The sequence below is a fragment of the Syngnathus floridae genome, chromosome 22 (assembly GCF_059516105.1).
Source record: "Syngnathus floridae isolate MCC-2025c chromosome 22, RoL_Sflo_1.0, whole genome shotgun sequence".
In the NCBI taxonomy this organism is placed as follows: domain Eukaryota; kingdom Metazoa; phylum Chordata; class Actinopteri; order Syngnathiformes; family Syngnathidae; genus Syngnathus; species Syngnathus floridae.
The window spans coordinates 8,629,669-8,654,022 of NC_142434.1; the positions used below are offsets into that span (position 1 = coordinate 8,629,669).

General features: G+C 43.2%; 1 long non-coding RNA gene across 1 annotated transcript in view; it reads left to right on the forward strand.

Annotated features, from left to right (window-relative positions):
* LOC148379554 (uncharacterized) overlaps nucleotides 1–9,360 on the forward strand; it is a 37,044-nt gene extending 27,684 nt beyond the window's left edge. Inside the window, exons 2-3 of the long non-coding RNA XR_015855502.1 lie at nucleotides 8,291–8,434; nucleotides 9,030–9,360. This is a non-coding gene — a long non-coding RNA (uncharacterized LOC148379554). The remainder of the gene's footprint in view (nucleotides 1–8,290; nucleotides 8,435–9,029) is intronic.
* Nucleotides 9,361–24,354: the final 14,994 nt, after the last annotated feature.

Consider the following 24,354-nt stretch of genomic DNA (forward strand, 5'->3'; position numbering starts at 1 on the left):
AAGCAAAGTCGAGTGATCAGTTCGATCTTACTTCTAAAATCCAAATTAGAGAAACAGGTTGGCCTCGAGGGGACCGACGACCCGATGGCCATTCCCCCCCTCGCGTAAATACAGAAAAGTCGTTCCCCTCACCTAGTTCCTCATGCAAAGTTGTCCAGTCCAATTCTTTGGAGTAAATCCAAGTTAATTCAAACCAGCGATCCTGCGTCTCACACAAAGATCCCGGGACTTTGGAAAAAATCTTGAAACTCCTTCGGGCTTCTTCACGTATGAGCGCTCTTTGGGGGAACAAGCCCCGTAGCTGCCCCTGCAGGACGTTTTATAGACTTCTCTGTCCCCCCCTTTTTTTTCTTCTGGTACCTATACCCTCCCTATAGGGTAAGATTGCCCAGTTTCCCACGCCTCTATAGGGTAAGATTTGGTCAGGTTCCCACGCTCCCATCGGGTAAGATTTGGTCAGTTTCCCACGCTCGTACACCTGCTGCCTTTCAGCAGCTGTTTCCGCCCTGACCACGCATTACTTTCCACCAAATGTGCAGCTAGGCCCTGGTAAAACCTTTCACTTCCTCTTTTCTTCACTTTCTGTTTCATGAGGATAACTCTTTAAAGTTACGCTTCTAATAACTCTGAAACAAAAATCCAAACCTTTGATCTATTTCTTTAAACAATTTATGTCACGCCACTATTCTCACAGTGGCGGGCCCCTTGATCGAATTGACTAACAATATGGTTTTAAGCTGTTACAGAATACATTTTTAGCCAAGCAAAGAAATCAAAAAGTAAAAATCACATTTGTGCTTCTCCAAACAATTTATGTCACGCCACTATTCTCAGAGTGGCGGGCCCCTTGATAGAATTGACTAACAATATTGCTTTAAGCTGTTACAGAATACATTTTTAGCCAAGCAAAGAAATCAAAAAGTAAAAATCACATTTGCGCTTCCCCAAACAATTTATGTCACGCCACTATTCTCACAGTGGCGGGCCCCTTGATCGAATTGACTAACAATATTGCTTTAAGCTGTTACAGAATACATTTTTAGCCAAGCAAAGAAATCAAAAAGCAAAAATCACATTTGCGCTTCCATGCGTGACTCACAATCCGACACCGTGTTCCTGTTTTATTTGTATTTTAACTAGCTTAGCTTATTTTGGCCCCTTTTTGGTCTCATGTTTCGGTCTGGTACCATCTTTTGGACAAATTTGGAATTTCAGCTCTGCCAATTTATTCCTGTGAACAATCCATATTCACCATTTGCACCATCTCTTCTCCCCATGTTACATGACAAGTGTGCGCACTGCAATTGTGTGGGCACTCCCTGCCTTCTGCTGGCATGTGGGCAACTTTCGTGCCATAATTCCCCAAATTGGAAGTTTCATATTGAATTTGATATAGATATAGTGAAACCTCAATTAACGAACCGCGATGTAGCGAGGGACTACTGTATTATTTATATTTATATTACTCAGGGATGAGAATCTTCTGCGGATTTCCATGTTTCTTTTCGTCGAGAGTATCATTTTCGTGAATCGTGTGGATCAGTTGAGAAAATTGTTTTTGTGTGGGGTGGGCGGCTGAGAGCAGTATTGCGACAGCCGCCTTATTTTCGGCAGCATTTTGACGCTAATTTCGTCGCATCATTTGCCTACTCATTTGCCTAATGAGCAAAAGTTTTAGCCAGCATGGCGAATGTTTTAGAGAAAATAGATGAGGATTGTGCCAGCGAAATAGACAAGTCGAACGGGATCAGGAACTGCTTCAGATGGGCATGGCTCGAGAGGAGCGTCATCTTACAACTCCGAACACAGTCCGTAACCACCTGCCTGACGGAACATATCTGTAAATTAGATGTCCCAGGGAAGGTTTTGTGCATTCTTTGTCAAGATGTGATAAGCTATGGAGGTCGTGGCGCTTCAAACATTAAGGAGCAATTCAAAACAACAAAACCAAAGGTACGTTTTTACTTTTACAAGCATGTGTGTAACATGATGTTACATGTAAGCTAATGTTAGGCTATTTTTATGATATCGTTAAAGAATAAATCTTCAATGATAGATAGATAGATAGATAGATAGATAGATAGATAGATAGATAGATAGATAGATAGATAGATAGATCATTTTGAGTCGATATTATTCAGCCAGTCTGAGAAAACAGATTTAGATACTAAAATATACATAGATGTGAAGAAGAAATACCATTTACAGTATTTTTTGGACTATAAGTCGCGTATTTTTACCATAGTTTGGGTGGGGGGGGCGACTTATACTCAGGAGCGACGTATATGTGAAATTATTCACAAATTTTCAAAATTCAAAAATCCGTGATGTCGTGAAACCGCGATAAACGAACCTCAATGTAGCAAGAGATTACTGCAGTTTAAACTGCAACTGACATCAGCGGCGCATACGATTCGATCACGGGATTTAATCACTTGGAGTGACAGAGATTGTTTGATAAAATTGTTGTTTATAATTATATAGGCCTGTGAAATAATTTGAACTGGAACCACCATCAGCGGCGCGGCATTGTTGACATAAAGGACGATCGATGGATTTAATGATTTGGAGTGACACAGATGGCTTGATGATATTGTTGCTTATATAATAGTTATTTGATATATAGTTTATATATCGTTATATGGGCCTTTGGAATAATTTGAACTGCAGCCGACGTTAGTGGCGCGGCGCAAACATTGTTGACATAAAGGACGATCGATGGGTTTAATGATTTGGAGTGACACAGATGATTTGATAAAGGTGTTATTTATGTTATAGTTATTTGGATAACTGTCAGTATTACGTCAGGCCCGTTCTCAGCCCTTCGTTTGTGTTTATGTCACGTTAGCATACCGTATCGTTTAGCCCAGTGGTTCTTAACCTGGGTTCTATCGAACCCTAGGGGTTCGGTGAGTCGGTCTCAGGGATTCGACAGAACCCCCACTGAGGAGGTCTGAACAAACCTGTTTTATCGTGTAGCTTCTGATTTGCCAGTATGTAATTTGTTGCGAGTTCATGCATTGTGTTTGTTTTTGTGCATTAGTAAAAAACATCTATGTCTTGAATTTAAATAAAATAACTTTTCACTCATAATTATGGTGTATGTTTATTTAAATGAAATGTAATGCTTCTTATATTTATTTACAGGCAATGGTTCTTGGTGTAGTTGCACAAAATAATCTCCCTCTGTCCATGGCACCTGTAATTAGGGATGGGAATCTTCACCATCAAAGCGATACGATACACATCTCGATATACGATGCATTCACGATTTATGGAATTGCCAATGATAAGATGCGATACGATTCTCCCATCTCCTGCGATACGGTGCGATACAGTACGATTTAATTTTAAAACAATGCGATCCAGTCCGATACGATACGATACGATGCAACTGCATCTTACAGGTCGTATCGATTTTCCAATGCGTATCGGTGAATCTTCCCAACCCTACCTGTAATGATTGAGCTTGCCAAGGAACTTGCCCGTGACAAGAAGGCATTAGACAATTTGATTATGGATCGGACAACTGCATTCTATCGTATGAAGAACGGTCTTGCAAAAACACTGCTCTATAGAACACTTGAGAACATCCGGAACTGCCATTTTTCTCTCAACATTGATGAGCGCACCAGCAACAACAACAAGAGGGTGCTTGGTATTCTGGTGAATTATTTCTCAAAATCGGATGAAAAGGTGGTGCTAGAGCATTTGGCTTCATTGGAGGTGATAACCGTTAATGCAGAGTCTCTGCATAAGGAACTTGTAAACCTTTTTGAAAAAATGGAACTACCATAGGCTCATCTGGTTTCCGTTCTGATGGACTCGTGCGCAGTCATGTGTGGATCAAAGAGTGGGCTGGAGACCCGGATCCGCAGTAATCAAGCACACCATCTTCTGGATGTAGATGGCGACATTTGTTATCATGTACACAATGCGTGTAAACAGTTTTGTTCAGTATTTGAACACTGGGCAGAAGGCCTGTTTACTGATCTCTACAACGACTCAAAGTGGTCTCCAGATCTTAGAGAACACATGTCAAAGATATGCGAGCTTCTACATATCAAATACACAGTGCCAGAACGCTTCGTGAATCACCGCTGGCTTTATGCATATGATTTGTCTGTCGGCACTTTGAAGACCTGGGACGCTTTGCAGGTGTTTTATTATGCCTTTGTATCTTCTGACCTGAGGCATGTGTATCATGGAATAGTGCTGGAGATTTATAGAAGAATGAATGTCAGTATCAGTTGCAGACAGAGAATTAAAGAAATCACAGAATCCCTGTCAAGGAAGAAGCTGACGGATGGTGGCAGAGCCAGGAAAGCCCACATCGTTGACAAAGTCCTCTTCAAAGCCAAGCAAAGTCGTCTCATGATTCAGTTTTGTCAGTCTGCTCTGCCAATCTTGAAAAGGTATGTCTGTCTTTTCCAGAGCACAGAACCACTAATCCATATCGTCCATGACAAGCTTGAAGAGTTATTCCGTGATTTTTGGGCATGCTACGTCAAGCCTGAAAGGATTCCGGCATGCTCCCGTGAGCTGAAAACCATGGATTTAGAAGATGCAGAGATTTTCTTACGAGAGAAGGACATCTTCACAGGCGCAGCTGTTCAAGCCATCATTAAAGACAGCAGAAAGGATGACTCTACAGTTCTGCACTTTATGAGGAAAGCCACCAGGGCATTCCAGGTATGCGGGAAGTACCTGCAAAAGAATATGCCATTGAGCTTCTAAGATCCATTTCGTGCATCCTGCAGCTAGAGGGCATGCTGTGACATCCCAAGGCCTGAAGTAGCTCCAGGAAATGGTTGCAGTTTTGAATGAGGAAGAAAAGGAGAGGTTTTCTTCACAAGTTCAACAGATGCAGTCAGATATCAACCTTCGTTTGTACAACACTAAAGAGATGAAGGTGGATGAATGGTGGGCTAAGGTTGCTGTTTTTGACAAGTATGATGCTGTCTGCAAATTGGTGTTCTTGGTTTTGAGCATCTTTCATGGACCGCAGGTTGAATCATCTTTTAATACTATGGATGACATCATGGACATTAGATCATGTCGTATGACTATAGAGACTTGTCGTGCCATTCAAACAGTGAAGTACCATGTGAAAACTAGGGATTCCTCTGCTGTCACTTATTTCAAGAGAAAAGATACCCAGCATGATGTTGTGGACAAGAAACTGTGTGTTAATTTGCGACAATGTGCCAGTGAGTACAAAAAAGACCTTAAAAGACACAGTTAAGAATATCACATCAAGGAGAATGCGTGGTTTGACTACAAATACTACCACGCAGGACAAATCCACCAACGGACACACATTGGTGCAATCTACATCAGTCCCCTTGATCTCAACAACGCCAAATCCTCATACAGGAACATAATAGTCCATCTCTGAAGCAGCAAATACATCAGGCCCAGTGCATCAACCACCACTAACTGTCTCCAGGCCGTCAGACACCCAGTCCTCCACTACTAGAGCATCACAACCCAGCATTTCAACTCCACAAGTAGACACGAATGTTCCCATTTCACAGCGTAAGCGTGAAGCCAGACTGAATGTGCTGGAAATGTTGATGAAGAAAAGAAAGAAAAATAACTGAACATTATGACTGCACAGCAGCATGTACATATTGATGTAAATATTTTTATATAAACTTTTGAATGAAACACACAGATTAACTCTCATTGTATTATAAGAAAGACTGGATAAAGGCGCTCACAACAATCTGTGGCAAGGTACTTCAGTGTTTATATATTTGTCATATGTTTTGATTTATATGCTTACCATGTCTTTATAATTTATCTTTCCCAATTCATTTCCAAAAGATAGGTATTATGAGTGTTCTTTGATAACAAGATATATGGTTGTAGATATACTATGTTGCAAAAAATTAACAGTTTTCATCAAAAGGAAAAACTCCAGAATTGATTGTGCCATTTTGATGTATTATATTCATCTTGGTAGCCCACCAAGCAGGAATATTTTTTTAACAAAACTGTTGAAATTGAGTGATGAAATTATTGGTTTTGGGGTTGCTTTACGGCCAAAATCCAGGACTTTCCAGGGAGCTTTGCCCCTAGGCCCCCTCCGGGCCGTTGCCCCTGGCCCCCTGCTGCCCCCAATGGGGGCCTGTGGGCCCCGTGGCCTCCAATAGGGGCCTGTGGCCCCTGGCCCCCTGCGGCCCGTGATGGGGGCTTGTGGCCCCTGCCCCACTGCGGCCCCCATTTGGGGGGGGGGGGGGGGGCTACGGCCCCTGGCCCCCTGCGGCCTCCAGACGCCGGCTACTTTTCATTGTTTTTTTTCATTTGCCTTTGTCATCCCTGATTACTGCAGTGACTGACAGGTACAGCTCTTTCAACATCCAGCTGATAAAGTCCATCAGCTCTTTGAGCTTCGAGTCCAAAAAGAGTGCCATTTTTTTCCATGTAGTATGTAGTAGCAAGACTTCTAGAAACTGCACTATATTTCCTTTTCTAGTAGCAGCTCCCACTGAGTACTGATTTCCAGCGAGCTTTGGAACATAGAGAACATTATACATCTTGACATGTTTTGCATCACTTATTGCGAAGATCATTTTTGTAGTAGTAGTTAAGACTACTATTCCCAGCATGCTTAGGGATTCTCGTAAGGCACAGATGTCAAACTCAAGGCCCGGGGGCCAGATACGGCCCCCCCACATCATTTTATTTGGCCCGTGAAGACAAATTGTGCATCAAATTCGTGTGTCATTGCTAGAATTGCAAGCTTTTACTGTATATAATATGAGGTGCTCTTACATTTATTTGAATTGACAGTCATAATGGCCCTCCGAAAGAAGCTATGACTACAATGCGGCCCGCGAAAAAAATGAGTTTGACACCCCTGCATTGCATGTAATGTGGGCACAAGGTTTGGAAGTAAACAGAACACGAAGCAACACATCAGTGTCCAGTGTCATCATCATACATGGTGTCAGAAGTGGCGAACTGTAGGTCTCCGCGGTAGTTTGAGCAAAAGTGTTAGCTGACGAAACGTTTTAGTGCAGTTTGAACCGATATTGACCGCTACGAACACAACGACAGAGCCCCGAGCGGAGTGCTAGCTTGTTAGCACCAGCACACAGGCAAGTTAGGCGAGCAACGGTGCACCTGAGGTCCCGCCCGTGAAAGAGAGAGAGAATCGAGAAAGATGGCGACAGCTGTGCAACTCACACCCCCAGACCCATTTGACTTTTCAAGCCCGGTAGAATGGCCGCGGTGGATCCACAGATTCGAGAGGTTCGGCATTGCAACGGCTCTCGACAATAAGGAGGAAGAATACCAGTTGAATTCACTCCTGTATGCAATGGCAGATGCAGCGGATCTCGCAGTTTGCCATTAGCTAAGGCTGATAAAAAGAAATACGCGACTGTTAAAGCAGCATTTGAGCAGCACTACGTCGGAAAGCACACACTAGTTCTCTGGCCGATGTTTTTCGCCTCTGCTCCGGAAAAAGCGCGATGGCGACTCGGATTGTGTCCGTCTGAACCACCGCGCCCACTTTTCAGAACTCAACATTCTCCACAGAATAACATTCAACCGCTCATTTTTGTCGAGACGTAGGGGCGGAGCGACGATGTGATCAAAGTCCGCACCATAGACGGGAAAGAGACCCGAACCGTGGATGACCTCTCCAGGCTGACCAAAATCGAGACTCTACGCGTGAAAATGCAGGACATCTTCAATGTGAGCCCGCAGCAACAGCGCCTCTTCTCCTGGGGCAAGCAGATGGAAGATGGCCAGACAATATCTGATTTTAATATCCAGCCATAAAATGCACAATAAAGTGAAAAAAAACAACATACATAAGTCGCACCGGAGTATAAGTCGTACTTTTGGGGCAAATTGATTTGTCAAAATCCAACACCAAGAACAGACCAGCAACAACAGGCTATAAACGATACGGTATGCTAACGTGACATATACACAAACGAGGAGCTGAGAACGGGCCTGACTGTAAGGGAGCAGACAGTACAGCCAAGTGCGTAGCGACAGAGACTTTATTGTGGGGAAAGGTGGGAGTAGCCGGCGCTGGAGCGGCGCTCTGGCTGGGGCGGACAGGCACCTCTGCGGGAATATCCGAACGGGTAATCGAGTCAGGCTTACAGGGACGGCTGAGCAAAGCAGCATCACGGGACAGGCTGACACGCGGGTCTGCGCTGGCAGCGCTGATATAACGCCGTCAATGAGCCCGTGGCAGGTGGCGGCGATTCCGCTGACAAGAAGGGCGTGTTCAACAGCTAGTTCTAATTTGACGTTTTCATTATAGGATCAAAGGGAAATAAAGGTGGTCAGGTGGCGAGAGACCAACCTTTTCCAGGTAACAGTCGGACAGCGGCTGTCCATGACGCACCTGAAGACATCCTGTTCCGGTGGCGTGGAGCTCCAGTCCACAGAAAATACTGTGATAAAGGTACCAAAAGCAAGCAGTTTTTTCCTATGTGTATAAATGAAGGTATTCTAAATTGAATCAATACTGTTATTTACTTGGGATGCACTGCTATCAGTGGCTCATCATCATCAAGGCTGAAGTCAGATTCTGCTTTAGGAGTTTTCTCAAAATCGGGATCATCAACTTTATAAGATTTTGTCTCAGATAGAGCGCTATCAGGAAGACATATAATTTCACTTGCTTCCTTAACTGTATAAAATCATTGTGGTTGTCATTATGGTCATTAAATTAATCAAACTGTTTTAGGTTTTAATTTATCGATCGATCCATCCATCTTATCTATCTATCTATCTATCTATCTATCTATCTATCTATCTATCTATCTATCTATCTATCTATCTGTCTGTCTGTCTGTCTGTCTGTCTGTCTCTCTATCTGTCTGTCTGACCTACCTACCTACTTACTTACCCAACCCATCCATCCATCCATCCATCCATCCATCCATCCATCCATCCATCCATCCATCCATCCATCCATCCATCCATCCATCCAACCATCATGTTTTCTCGTGGTGTTTTAAACACTTAATAAATTACCATGAAATTTCTTTACGCAGAAACTGGAAGAAGAGGCGTTTCATGTTGTGTCCTTTAAGATAAAAAGAGAGCAAGTGGAGCTCATGGACGCCACAAATGCCACCAAAAGGGTTCCATTGACTACGTGGAACCAAAGATTCCCCGACGGCCTTAATTTTCCCCCAGAGGGGTTTTTGTGGTAATTTTGTTTTATTTTTTGTTCTATTGTTTGTATTTCTTGTTACTTGTTTATTGTTCTGTTTAAAATGTTCTATTATTAAAGTTTAAAGTTAAATGCACAAAATAGTCATTGTTTATTTATTTTTTTATTAAATTAAATTAATTTAAATTATGATAATATATTTATATTATATTTAGTTGTCCGTGTATAAATTGTGTGTTGCGTCATTATATTAAATGTATTAGTATCAATGTCGCGACCGAAAGAACGAGATCCAGAGTACAAGCAGCTGAAATTAGTTTACTCCGCAGGGTGTCCGGGCTCTCCCTTAGAGATAAGGTGAGAAGCTCGGTCATCCGGGAGAGACTCAGAGTAGAGCCGCTGCTCCTCCACGTTGAGAGGAGGCTTGGGCATCTCATCAGGATGCCTCCTGGACACCTCCCTGGGGAGGTGTTCCGGGCATGTCCGACCGGTAGGAGACCCCGGGGACGACCCAGGACGCGCTGGAGAGACTATGTCTCTCAGCTGGCCTGGGAACGCCTTGGGATCCCCCGGGATGAGCTGGATGAAGTGGCTGGGGAGTGGGAAGTCTGGGAGTCCCTCCTAAAGCTGCTGCCCCCGTGATCCGATCCCGGATAAGCGGAAGAAGATGGATGGATGGATGGATGGATGGATGGATGGATGGATGGATGGGTGGATGGATGGATGGAGTTGTATCAATTCAATAGATGCTTTCATTTTCCCCCCATATTTTTCCAACAATATTTTTTTTAATTATGATAAATTGTTATTGACAATTCCGACACCAAAATACCATTTATTCGGCCGTATTTAGTTTTTCTTTCATGCATTGGCTTGATAACCACATAAGCTACAACAAAACCAGAAAAAATAACTAGGTCTTTACTAAATGTGCTAAATGTGCAACATGTTGGGTGATAAGCAGTACATTCCCTATCTGTTGATTCTGTCGCTCAGCACCTGGTAGATGTTGAAAATTATTACCATCATCTGCGTATTTAGGTGACCCAGTTTATTAAATTTCTATTGCAAATACGTTCCCTACCTGTTGATTCTGTTGCTCAACACTGACATCTAGTGGATGCATAAACTAATTACCAGCAAAGTTATCCGTGGATTTAGGTGACCCGGTTTATTAAATTATTGCAAATACATTCCCTATCTGTTGATTGTGTCGCTCAGCACTGACACCTCGTGGATGTTGAAAATCATTACCAGCAACGTCATCCGCCGATTTAGGTGACCCAGTTTATTATTTTGTTTATAGCAAATACAGTCGCTAAAGTATTGTTTCAATGTGTAGTATATGACAGGGATCCCCAAACCCCCGACGATTTTTAATCGACGATCAATTCATTCTGGTCAAGACGCTCGTCCCGGTCACGTGACATGTTTTCCCAGTCGAGTCCGCAAAAATAAGTAAGAATTTATTTGGAAAAAATGGCAATTCCCTCCCAATTACATCCGTCGCCGTGTCCCTTGACACATGACGCTCGTCTCGGTCACGTGACATGTCACCCAAGTCAAGCCGCGAGGCAAGCAAAAATGAGCACGAAACAGAGAAGTTTGGAAAGCTTCTTCGAAAAGGGAAAAAAGCCCAATAAGGAGACCGAAGAAGAGGCTACCACTTCTAAGAAAAGGAACGCTGCATTTAAAACAAAAGTTCTGGAGTCGTACTTAAAATATGGATTTTTCGCTATATATGACTCTGACGCGCCAAGCGCACTCGACATATGTGGCGACAGGCTAGCTAACGAGGTGTACCTATAATAATTTTATAGAAAAATGATACTATTTACAGTGGCGCCCGAGAGTTGGGGGGGGCGAAACAGAAAATAATTGAGAAGCACTGCCCTAGTGTGTGGAGTACACACAATTATAGTCACGCAGCAACTTATAGCACAACACTTTTCTCAACACTTAAAATGCAATTGCATTCAGATAATAGTATTAACCGAAAGACTTGTTAACATAACGCATGACGTGAACAGACATGCCAAAATGTTGAACAATGCAGCAGTGGTGGGCGCATCGATCTTAAATATCGATAGTATCATTTCCAACGTTGGGATTGGTATTGATCAATACTTGCGTGATGAGCTCGATACTTTAGTTTCAGTTTATTTTCTCCAAATTCAGTACACCACCCCCGTTAAATCCTACTGCCCGCGCAACAACGATCCTCCTTCACTGTCTGGCGTGTCTGAGCCCCACACTGCTCTCTCATGCTCTATTTGTTAATTCCCCGCCCCCCTCCGCGCGCGCTCTCGTTCAGCAGCGCTGATGACTCTGAGTCGTGGTGGCTGCATGATGGCAGAGAGGGAGAGGAGCTCCAAACGGCTTTTTTACATGTGTAAAAAAACTACAACATGTGATATTTGTAGAAAAGAAATCAAGTACTGTCGCAACACCACAAATTTGTACAAGCACATAAAAAACTTCTTTATTTAAATAAATAAGAAAATAAACATATATATATATTGTTACAATATCCACACAAGACTTTCATGAACCTTTATTGTAGTTTTATACACTTTATTGTTTTCTAAACACTTTTTTGTATCTTTAAACACGTTTGTAAAAAGTCCAACTGGCTTTCAGAAACATTCTTATTTATTTAAATCAGGGGTCCCCAAACTTTTTCCTGTGAGGGCCACATAACTTTTCCTTTCTCTGATGGGGGGCCGGTGTCAGTTTGCAACAGAAAAAGTGTGACGATCGTAGGGGTGCTTAAAAAAATTATTGTTTTCCAGAAAGCCACACATAACCAAATAACCCTTTCCAGGTTCTTTACAGAAAAAAAGTCAGGAAATAAATAATAACACTATTAATGAAATAAATAATAACTAAATAACCCTCTCTGAGTTCTTCACAGAAAAAAACTGGAAATAAATAACACTATTTATGAAATAAATAATAACTAAATAACTCTCTCTGGGTTCTTCATAGAAAAAAAAAGCCATGGAACATTAACTTTCTGTTGTGCCATGCACAATCTTAACAGATAAAAGTTCAGCTCAGTTGTCAGAACAGAATCTCTCTGACACATATGAGCAGTCTCTTAAAGTTCTTGTGTTCCTTCCTTATAATCCTTTTGTAGGTTCCAGTAGGCTTGTAGACACCGCTGTTTGCAGCTCTCTCTCATCAACTTCCCTGTGAAAACCACAAAGGAAGCAGGTTGAGAAACTGAACTAAGTGATACAGCACCTACACAGCACAATACATTTCAGTACCAGTATGGTTGTAAAGATGGATTTTATCCCAGTAGATTTTATTATGATTATATTTGTTTATGCTCAAAATGACTCATTCAAGTCAGAAAAGTGAGCTTACCTATGTATGTTCATCAGTGTGAACTGTGGGCCTGCATCTGGCTGGTGAGAAGTTGAATATCAGGTTCCATTCTAGTTACAGCCAGTCTCAAGCACTGATGCAAATGTTCATCTGTCAATCTTGATTTCATCGGAGTTTTCAGCAGTTTCATGCGTGAAAAGGTTTTCTCGCAGATATACGTGCTGCCAAAAACTGTGGACATTTTCATTGCGTGTTTTTTGATGTTAGGGTACGTGTCGTTTGGGAGGGCGGCATAGAAGTCAATGAGACAGTTGGGCTTGAATGTGTCTTTCAGAACATCACAGTTCTGTAACTCAGCCAACTCAAACTGATATGAAGGCTGGGCTTCATCAATGTCGGCAACAAAGGGGTTCTGAAAAAGACGGATTTCTTTTGCATGAACATGTAGTACACTAAATCGCACACCGAACTCCGCCTTCAGCATTTCCAGTGCTTCCACGCACTTTTCAGCTGGGAACGGGACCGCTGGGTTCTCTGTCGACAGCTTTTGGGTAGCAGGGAGATGGACAAAGTTGCGCTTTTTCACTTGTTCCAAAAGCAGCGCTAATTTCACCTCAAATGCTTTTATGTGTGAATACATGTCGCAAATGAGTTTCCCCTCGCCTTGTAGCTGCAAGTTAAGGCTGTTAAGTATTTCTGTCACGTCTGTTAAAAATGCGAGGTGCCATTTCCATTCTGGGTCGATCAGCTCTGGGACCGTTTTGTCTTTTAAATGAAGAAATGCGTTAATTTCGGGTAGCAGCTCGTAAAAACGCCTCAAAACTCTGCCCCGGCTCAGCCATCGGACCTCTGTGTAGTACAGCACATCTCCGTGCGCAGACTCCAGTTCAGACAGGAATTCTTGGAACTGCCTGTGTTTAAGTCCCTTTGCTCTGATGAAGTTTATGCACGACACCACAACCTTCATTACAGAATCCCACGTCAACACTTTGCAGCACAGTGCTTGCTGGTGAATCAGGCAGTGGACTCGTAGCGGGGCGGTGAGACCCCTTTTTTCCAACTCCCGGTTCATGCGTCCTATTAGACCGCGAGTTTCGCCCACCATGCTAGGAGCCCCGTCAGTCGTGATGCTAGCCAGCTTTGACCAGTTCAGGTTCAACTCCTCCATGGTTTGGCACACTTTGTCAAAAATATCCTCTCCCGTTGTAGTCCCTTTGAGACTTTGGAGGGCTGCCAGCTCCTCGCATATCTGAAAGTTTGCGCTAACTCCACGAATAAAAATGAGCAGTTGTGCTGTGTCCTGCACGTCCGTGCTCTCATCCAGTGCTAATGAAAAAAAGTCAAATTCTTTTGTCTTCTGCTGCAGCTGGGCATATACATTACTCCCGATTTCTTCAACGCGTCTGGTGATTGTACTCGCCGACAGACTTACGGCATTAAATACATCTCTCTTCTCGGGACACACCTCCTCCGCGACAGCATCCATACATTTCTTAACAAACTCTCCGTCAGTGAAAGACTTACCGCTGCTTGCTATCAGTTGAGCAACCCGAAAGCTGGCCCGAACGGATGCCTGGTTCAGCTGAGCTTGGCGTACAAATGTATTCTGCTGAGATAGTAGTCCACTTTTTAGCTTTGAGAGTTTGTCTGCTCGTATTTGGCCTTGCAAGCTATCGTACTTGTCTTTGTGACGGGATTCATAGTGTCGGCGAAGATTGTATTCTTTGAATACCGCCACCGTCTCTTGACAGATGAGACAAACAGCCTTTTCTTTGCATTGAACAAAAAAATAATCGTTTGTCCACTGCAGGTTAAATACCCTGCATTCTGAATCAATTTTTCTCTTACCTAACCTTTTCGCCATTATTCCGTTCTCTCTTTGAGAGGGCGGGGCCTAGGATTTTTTTTCTGGAGGCCAAATAGGAAAACAAATCCGATAGCGTCTCTGGTATTGTTCAGAGGGCCGGGCCAAATGTGCTGACGGGCCGTATCCGGCCCGCGGGCCGTAGTTTGGTGACCCCTGATTTAAATAAATAAATAAGAAAATAACAGTAAATATATTGTTACAATATCCACACAGGATTTTTATTAACCTTTTGAAGTGTAAACGTGTCTGGCTCCTCTCTGCTGTTGCGTGCTGGCCAGCTAACATGCCCCCCGCAACCCAGCGCGAGGGCATCCGCACAAGACTTTTATAATTTCATTTTTATACACTCTATTATACTTTTAAATATGTTATTGTATTTTAAACACTTTTTTAAACATTTTAAAGTGTAAAGGTGTCACGGGTCTGCTCTGCTCTTGCCGTGCTCCCCTGCAGCCCAGCGCGAGGGCATCCGCACAAGACATTTATAATTTTATGTTTTACCATTTTATTATATTTTTAAACATTTTAAATTGTAAACGTGTCACGGCTCCGCTCTGCTCTTGCCATGCTGACCGGCTGACGCGCCCTCGCAGCTCAGCGCGAGGGCATCAGCACATCACTCCCTACTATCTATTAGACCTCTTCTCTGTGTGTAGACCTAATTTAGACGTCTATCTTAGGTGTATGGAATAACCTGATATAGACGACAAAATTAAATCCATCAAATATGATCATATTTTGAAAATGTAAACTCTCAAACAGCTGTAAGTTGTATAAATAATGTACAGAAGTTGTATTGGTTTGTTTCTATGCCAGCTCAGTGGCCTAGTGGTAGAGTGTCCACCCTGAGACTGGAAGGTTGTGGGTCAAACTCTGGCCGGGTCATACCAAAGACTTGTATTTTTGGAAACTGTTGTGAATTTTCGATGCGAATTGAGGAGTAATCGATAAAAAAAACATGTAAGCAGAATGGCGGATACAAAAGTGGAAGCGATGTCGTCTGACGAATCTCCCTCAGATGATTCTTTACCTTCTGAAGAAAATTAAGAAGAGTATGATTTCTTTCTTGGGGCACAAGGGTACCAATTTGAACCAGTGAGAAGTACCCCAGCGACTGAAACAAAGGCGTGGAAGGTACAGCCGGAGAAAATCAATGGCTATATACTGATATTGTTTTGGGTGTCCAATTTAATAAATTCGAAGAAAGTTGCAAAGCAAATTTCTTTTAATAATATATTCGGCAACATATTTTTTTATAGGGTAGAAAACAGTTGGAAAATTAATTTTTAGGACTGGGAAAACCCATGAACGATTTTTGCTCCTCTTATTAATTAATTAATTTATTTATTAATTTATTATTCATCGCTCTTGTTTATTCATTGTATGTGCCTTCTTGTTTTTACTTTTTGTGTTGTTTTCTTGTTTTGTAATATGTCTTGTCACCGTGGGATAGTGGGAAACGCAATTTTGATCTCTGTGTGTGTCTTGGCATGGGAAGAAATTGACAACAAAGCAGACTTTGACTTTACTTTGGTGTGCTAATTGTTATTTTCCCTCGACACACAGTATGTTACTACCGAAAATACACCTATAATTATAAGCCTAAACTTTTTTATTATTCAAACATAAAGGTAACATTTTCATACCCCAAGAATCTCCCTTTTGGCAATTGCACGGCTCTGTCTTGGCACTTTCGAGGGGGGGGGGGGGGTGAACTTGGGGGGGCTTCGTTGTCTCTATTATGCTTATATGAAGTATTGGAGACAAAACACCAGAAAATTGTATGGATCTTTGCGCGATCAATCGGTAAACAATGGGGTGAGTCCTATCATATACGTCACGGTACCATGCGATCCAGAATGGCGCGGTTCATGGCAGGGGCAGGAAAGATCAAGAAATATACACAAATTTACTGCGTTTGGCTCACGAATGCAATTTTATTTCAAATTCTATAATATTATTTGGATACAGGTGAACATAATCGATCATTCTGAGTGGTTTTTAAAACATGGTAAAGGTGCCTTTAAATACACTTTAAGGGTTGGAATTGGGGGGTTAGATCACCAAATGATTCCCGAGCGCGGCACCGCTGCTGCTCACTGCTCCCCTCTCCCCCAGGGGATGGATCAAAATCACATGGGGATGGGTTAAATGCAGAGGACAAATTTCACCACACCCAGATATGTGTGTGACGATGATCATTGGGACTTTGGGACTTTTTTAACAACCATCGAGCCCTACATGTGAAGTGTGGTTATTTCTATAACCTGATATAAAGGTCTATATTAGGTCAATATAAGGTCTATGTGTCACCCTAATTTAGACGTCTATATTGGGTTTATGGAATAACCTAAAATAGACAACAATATTAAATCCATCAAATATGAAATATTAAACCCTACACGAGCAGAAGTTGTGTTGCTTTGTTTTGAACAATCTGTGTGAAGTGTGGTTATTTCTGTAACCTGATATTAGGGCTATGGAATAACCTAAAATAGACGACAAAATTAAATCCATCAAATATGATAATATTTCGAAATATTAAACTCTGAACCAGCTGTAAGTTGTATAAATAATGTACAAAAGTTTTAAACAACCATTGATGATTTTAACCATACATTTAACCATGCAGTTTGTCTGACCATGTGTGCGATTGAAATAAGTACCGTGATTTTCTGACTATAAGTCGCGGGTTTTTTTTTCATAGTTTGGGGGGTGGGGGGCGACTTATACTCAGGAGCGACTAATATGTGAATTTTTTAACACATTTTCAAAATTCAAAAGTCCGCGATGTAGTGGAGCTGCGATAAACGAACCGCGATGTAGCAAGGGATTACTGTCATTTGAATTGAAAGTGACGTCAGCAGCGCGGCGGTTGTTTACATAAAGGACAAAGGATTCAATCACGGGATGACGAAGATGACGAAGGGCCCCACGTTTGAAGGATTTAATGATTTGGAGTGACAAGGTTTGAAAAACTTATTTATGTTATAGTTATTTGATGTATTTTATTTTGTGTAGCAACTTGTATATGTTTTTATCGTTACAGTTCAGTAGGTGTTGGCTCGTTGAACTCTTGTTTTGTTAAATAAGAGCCGTTTACCAAACACACGTCTTTCCTGGTACTTTGTTAACGCTACAATATAGTTATTTACTAGATCCTTGCGGCGCGCGCGCGGCGTTGTTGACATAAAGGATTAGGAATTTGATTGATGGATTTATTGATTTGGAGTGACACAGATGGTTTGATAATATTGTTGTAATATGATAGTTATTTGAAATATACTTTATATATCATTATATGGGTCTGTGGAATAATCAGAAATGCAACTTACAACGAGTCCGATGTCATCTGCGCGGCGCATATGCGGCACATACGCGGCATTGTTTACATAAAGGACGATCAATGGATTTAATGAATTGGAGTTCTTCTTATCGTGGCTACAAGTAACGTTCCCTCTAAGCTGCGCGCCTGCGCAATCGCGCACTGCTCGCACATTCTCAGCGCACAAGAAAATATATGTTGCGCATAAAATAATATTCACCATAAACGAATTAATTAATATCTAATATTAGACCGAATCTAATCTATTTAATTAGATCAATAATATGTTTTTCTGTACTATTTTTTAATGTAACGCAGTGAGTGACAGCCTGACAGGTGTTCGGACAATGATGATACGGTTTAATTACGCTATGCAGCCAATCATAGCATTGATTGTGCTATGTGCCCCGACCATACGCGCTGCGTAGGTTAGCTTGCAAAAGCGATAGCAACAGTGCGGCGGAGTTAAGAAACGCAATTATGGCGAAACGAACGGGGACCGGCGACACATCCGCTCACCAAGGCACCCAAGTGAAAAAGAAATGCGGTTCTTTTAGGATGGAATGGCTGTCTGTGGAAATAGAAGAACAAGCGGTGAAACTGGGTAAGATTTTTTCTTATACGAGTGAGAAAGGTGTAGTCTGCAAAACATGCAGCGAAGCCAAAGTATCAAGTGAGGTTTCAGCGGGAAAAACGTGGACTGAATGGAAGTTGGACTACCTTAAGCGTCACATTCAACAAAAAAGTCATTTGAAAGCTGTTGGAATTATTCGAAGACTCAAGAGGAGTATACTGACTCTGTTACCTCTTACATCACGAAGTGCATCGATGATGTGACTTGCTCGAAATCCGTCGTCACTCGCGCGAACTGGAAGCCGTGGCTGACGGGGGCTGTCCTCAGACTGTTGAGGGCCAGGGACAAGGCTTTCAGAGCGGGGGATGAGGCTGGCTTGAGGACAGCGAGGGCTGACCTGTCCCGAGGCATCAAAGAAGCGAAGAAGGCGTTCTCGTGCAAGGTCTCCACCCACTTCAAGGACAGCAACGACGCACGTAGCCTTTGGCGGGGCATTCAGACCATCACGGACTACAAGCCCGCGCCGAGGAGCTGTGAGGGCGACGTCCGTCTGCTGAACGATCTGAACCGCTTCTTTGCTCGCTTCGACGCCCAGAACAGCACTTGCCCGCTGAAGACCACTCCCCCCCCGCACGAGCAGCCCCTGCGCCTCTCTGCCGACGGTGTGAGGAGGGCGCTTGCCGCTATTGACACCCGTAAGGCGGCGGGCCCTGACAACATCCCGGGTCGAGCGCTGAAGGACTGCGCTGGGGAGCTGTCGGGTGTCTTCACGGACATCTTTAACGTTTCCCTGCAGCAGGCCATCGTCCCCTCGTGTTTCAAGGCTGCCACCATCGTTCCTGTGCCGAAGAAACCTGCACCGTCCCGCTTCAATGACTACCGCCCTGTGGCACTGACGCCCATCATCATGAAGTGCTTTGAGCGGCTGGTCATGGAGCACATCAAGTCCGTTCTCCCCCCCACCATTGACCCTTTCCAGTTTGCGTACCGGGCCAAGCGGTCCTCCGAGGATGCCATCTGCTCTGCCCTCCACTCGGCCCTCACCCACCTGGAGAGAAAGGACTCATATGTGAGGTTGCTGTTTGTACACTTCAGCTCTGCCTTCAACACCATTGTGCCGCAGCGACTCATCTGCAAACTCAACGAGCTGGGCCTCAGTACTTCCCTCTGCAACTGGCTACTGGACTTCCTCTGTCAGAGGCCTCAGGTGGTGCGTGTTGGCGACAAAATCTCCGCCAGCATCACGCTGAGCACGGGGGCCCCCCAGGGCTGCGTGCTCAGTCCATTGCTCTTCACCCTGCTGACGCATGACTGCACTGCGACCTACAGCGACAACCGCATAGTGAAGTTTGCTGACGACACGACTCTGGTGGGTCTCATCACGAAGGGCGACGAGACTCGGTACAGGTCGGAAGTTGACCTTCTGACCACGTGGTGCAGGGACAACAACCTCCTGCTGAACGTCAATAAGACCAAGGAAATCATTGTTGACTTCCGGAAGGGTCGCACAACACACCTGCCGCTGATCATCGACGGTGCTGTGGTGGAGAGGGTGAGCTGCACCAAGTTCCTGGGGGTGCACATCAGTGAGGACCTCTCCTGGTCCGCAAACACCTCGTCACTGGCAAAGAAAGCTCAGCGCCGCCTGTACTTCCTGCGGAAGCTCAGGCGTGCATGTGCTCCTCAGGCAGTCCTGTCTACATTCTACCGTGGCACCATTGAGAGCGTCCTCACCAGTTGCATCGCTGTTTGGGGTGGTAACTGCACTGAACAGAACTTGAAGGCCCTGCAGCGCATAGTGAATACGGCTGGTAAGATTATTGGTGCTTCGCTCCCCTCCCTGAAGGACATTTACACCTCCCATCTCGCCCGCAAGGCAACCTCGATTGCCAGAGATGTGAGTCACCCGGCTCACTCTTTGTTTGACCTTCTGCCCTCTGGGAAGAGGTACAGGAGCCTGCGCTCCCGCACCACCAGACTCGCCAACAGCTTCTTTCTCCAGGCTGTTAGGCCCCTGAACTCGTTACCCCCTTCTGCGTAGCGTGCGGCACTGTTGCGCTATTTTCGGGAATGTCTGCTGTACGCGCACTTGCTCCTTTTTTTTTCTGCTCCTCTTATTTATTTATTTATTGTTGTGTTATTTATTCATTATTTATTCAGCACGCTTTTGTTATACTTGTTTACTTGTTTGTCTGTTGTGAGCCATGTCTTGTCACCGTGGGATAGGGGGGAACGAAATTTCGGTTTCTTTGTGTGTCTTTGGCATCTGGAGAAATTGACAATAAAGCTGACTTTGACTTTGACTTTTGACTTTGAAGATGGGAAAAGGGATCGGTGCATTACTACGGGAGAGCGCAAAAGACCGAGAGCAAAGAAATGAACTGTCACTCAAAACAAAATCTGACCCTGAGCAAATTAAAATTCTCATTGACAATATTTTACTTGCCATTAAAATGAATGTATCAATGCTGTCAGTTCAACAAATCCACAATCACATGGCAAAGTACGTGAGTGTACCAGACGCTTGGCGGAGCAAAAACTATGCCTTTGAATTTGTGAACTCAATTAATGAGATAGTGCAGAATGAGACTATGTGCAGTGTTAAAAATGCACCCTGGCATACTCTGATAGTAGATGAGAGCACAGACATAACAGTACACAAAATGCTAGTCGTATATATCAAATACAGGGATGATGTTAACTATAAAACTGTGTTTGGTGGCATCATCCAGCTGACAGCATGCACTGCTCAGGATATTGTGCGGGCAATAACCCAGTTTTACTCCAAACATAGACTAGACTTGCAGAGAATGGTGATGATTACCTCTGATGGTGCCTCAGTTATGCTAGGAAAACACAACGGAGTTGCGGCTTTGTTAAAGCGCCAAATACCACACCTAACTGAACAACATTGTGTGGCCCATAGAGAGGACTTGGGCAATGATGATGCATGTAAAAATTTACCTATCATGCGAGATGTGGAAACTTTACTTAGAACTGTGTATTCCACTTTCTCTCGGTCCACTGTGAAGAGGGGCAAAATGGAGGACCTAGCAAAGATCCTTGATGAAGACACACTGTCACTCAGGCCCCTGAACGAAGTGCGATGGCTGTCGCGGCACCAAGCTGTCAATGTTGTTCTGAGGAACTACACTGTGCTTAAAGAATTCTGCAAAAGAGAATTCACAGATAACGGAGATCCAGTGGCAAAGTACTGCTATAAAAAGCTCAGTGATTCAAAGTTCCAAGTTACTGTCACTGCTTTGGGAGATGTTTTGGGTGAGCTAGCACAACTCTGCCTCACTTTACAAAGACGCAACCTGACTGTCATGGAAGGACACTGCTTTGCTAGAGCAAAGATTGAGAAGTTGCGTTCCCAATACTTGAAGGAGAAGGATGTACAGTGGAGTGACCGTGTCAAAGAGTCAATGGGGACCTCATCGGCTGATGGCAGAAATACTGATGAGATTACTCTTTTCATGAGTAAACGCTGTGATCACATGGATGCCTGTTTTCCAGAGGATCAATTTAAGGAGTTGTCTGCATTTGACATTGAAGCATTGAGCTCAGACATCAGTTTTGACTATGGATCAGCAGACATTGCCACACTGGCAAAGAAGTATGAGGCCATTCTCCACCACCCACAGTCTATGGAGGCCATTAACACTCAATATGCTGAATTCAAGTACATAATGAAGCAAAAACTTAAACAGGGGTCAATCAGCACATTCTCAGATATGGTGGCTGCAGCATTTAGATGCGAGGAGCGAAAGGAGATCTCACAGCTTGTGGATATTTGTGCTACATTTCAAGCTTCCAGTGCAGATTGTGAAAGAGGATTTAGTTTAATGAATCATATTAAGACAGCATCCAGAAATCGTCTTGAAGTGGAACATTTGGACCAACTGATGCGCATAAATTCAAAGCAAGAAGCAGACGAAGCCATCAACCTGGACAAAGTGTACAGCCATTGGAGAAGTGAGAAGGACAGACGTGAAAAATAAGGTAAAAATCAAAGTCAAATTTGTGCATATTCTAGTGACTTATTTAGATTTTTTTTTTTTTTTTTTAAAACTGTAATTAGATATTTTACAGACAGAGTTCCAGGAATTTACACTGTATTACAAGCACATGTCGTTGAGCAAAATGTGAATGGTTTAATGTGAACAAAATGTTATGTCTGAAAGGTGTATATGCTTCATTTCTTCCAGAACAGGACCCTCTACCAGGCCACAACTGGACCACACCCAGGCCAAAGCAGGACTCTTCCCATGGCCAAAGCAGGATTCTCACATAACACACATAACATATACCATACATACATAAGATTTTTGTCCCCATTTTCTATTCAAACTATGTTGTTCAGGTTATGCTGTAGTAGCATCTCGTTTATTAAGAAGTGTCTCCATGTTTTGTTTGTCTCATATGCGTAAGAGGACATGCATTTCTTCTGCTGATGGAGTTAATTGTCCAAGGCAGGCAAACCTCCAAAAACAGTCAGATCAGTCAAGGATTGTCCTGAAAAGAGCCCAACTCATTACACTGATATGACATGATATATTGGATTGGGCTCATCACTGGTATAAGAATATTAATAATAGTAGGCTAAATAAAAGAAACATCTATCAATATAATGCTATACAGCTCACTCTCACATAACACACATAACATATAACATACATACATAAGATTTTTGTCTTTGTCATTTGAATTATTGTGATTATTATTAAAAGTAAATGTCAGGTTCAAAATCAGCAAAAGGATCAGCAGACAAAACCAGTGAGGCAGAATATTGAGTCTTTTCTCGCGAGGAGTGCATCCAGACTTACAGCAATCTGAATACACTAAAAGTCTGTTTACACTCCTCACTCTTTTTATTTAGGAATGCCCTACCCACAATGTGAGACTAGCCCCTGAGGTGGGGGGAAGCGTGGGCTTTGTCTCATGAGAGAAGAAAGAGTGCAAGGACAAAATGCCATGTGAGATAAGAAGTCACAGACAAGACACCATGAGAAAAGAGTGCAAGGACAAAATGCCATGTGCAGACATCAACAAAATAGTTTGAGCTATCAACAGCTTTCTTGGATTCCCAGAGATGTAGAAGGTCAGGAAGCTCCAGACAGCATCGTATGACTTGTTGTGGACTGGTGGACGTCTGCAAGGTGAAACAGCAAGCATTCTGTGCAATAATTTTATTAATAAGTACTCATTAGGGAACGCATGATAACATATATATACAATTTATCTAACAGTAAACTAATGAAAATTGTTCCTGTGATTTGTTTCTTTTGATAACCCATGTAACTTGCTATGATCCAAGGTTTTGAACAGGTGTGATGTTTGTGGTCACAGAGTGCACATCTGATGTAGCTCACAGTGGTCCTCAGTGTGCTCAGGGACCTTCTGTGTGTGCCCAGACACATGAAAAATTAGAGGGAACATTGGCTACAAGGCAGTTAGTTACAAGGCTTGGCTAGATGTGGTTCAGCCACAGCTGAATACATTTTCGTCCCTTCTCAATAAACTCTGCTAAGTCTGGTGCTGTGCAGGGCGGCTAAGATTGTTCGTTTTGCAGAGAAGAACCCTTCGATGTTCACAGATAGAATTGTCAATGCTGGTCGTGAGGAGGTTCCCCGTTTCCAAGATCGACCTTTGTGTCTATCTCCAGGCATGATGTTGTTTTCTGTTCTGTAGCTTTGTGGCTTGTAGCTTGCAGCTTTCGGCGTAGCTTGTAGCGTAGCTTGCAGCGTAGCTTGTAGCGTAGCTTTGTAGCGTAGCTTATAGCTGTGTTGTAGCTTGGAACTTTGCTTAGCTTCATGAATTGGATTGACACCGATGGTTTGATAAACGCGTTATTTATGTAATAGTTATTTGAATAACTCTAAATGTTACGTCAGGCCCGTTCTCAGCTCCTTGTTTGTGTATATGTCACGTTAGCATACCGTATCCTTTAGCCTGTTGTTGCTGGTTCATGTCTGTTCTTGGTGTTGGATTTTAACAAATACATTTGCCCCGAAAGTGCGACTTATTCTCCGGAGCAACGTATAGTCTGTAAAATACGGTACATTAAATAGTGTTTGGCCAAAAAATAACTCCACAAGTGG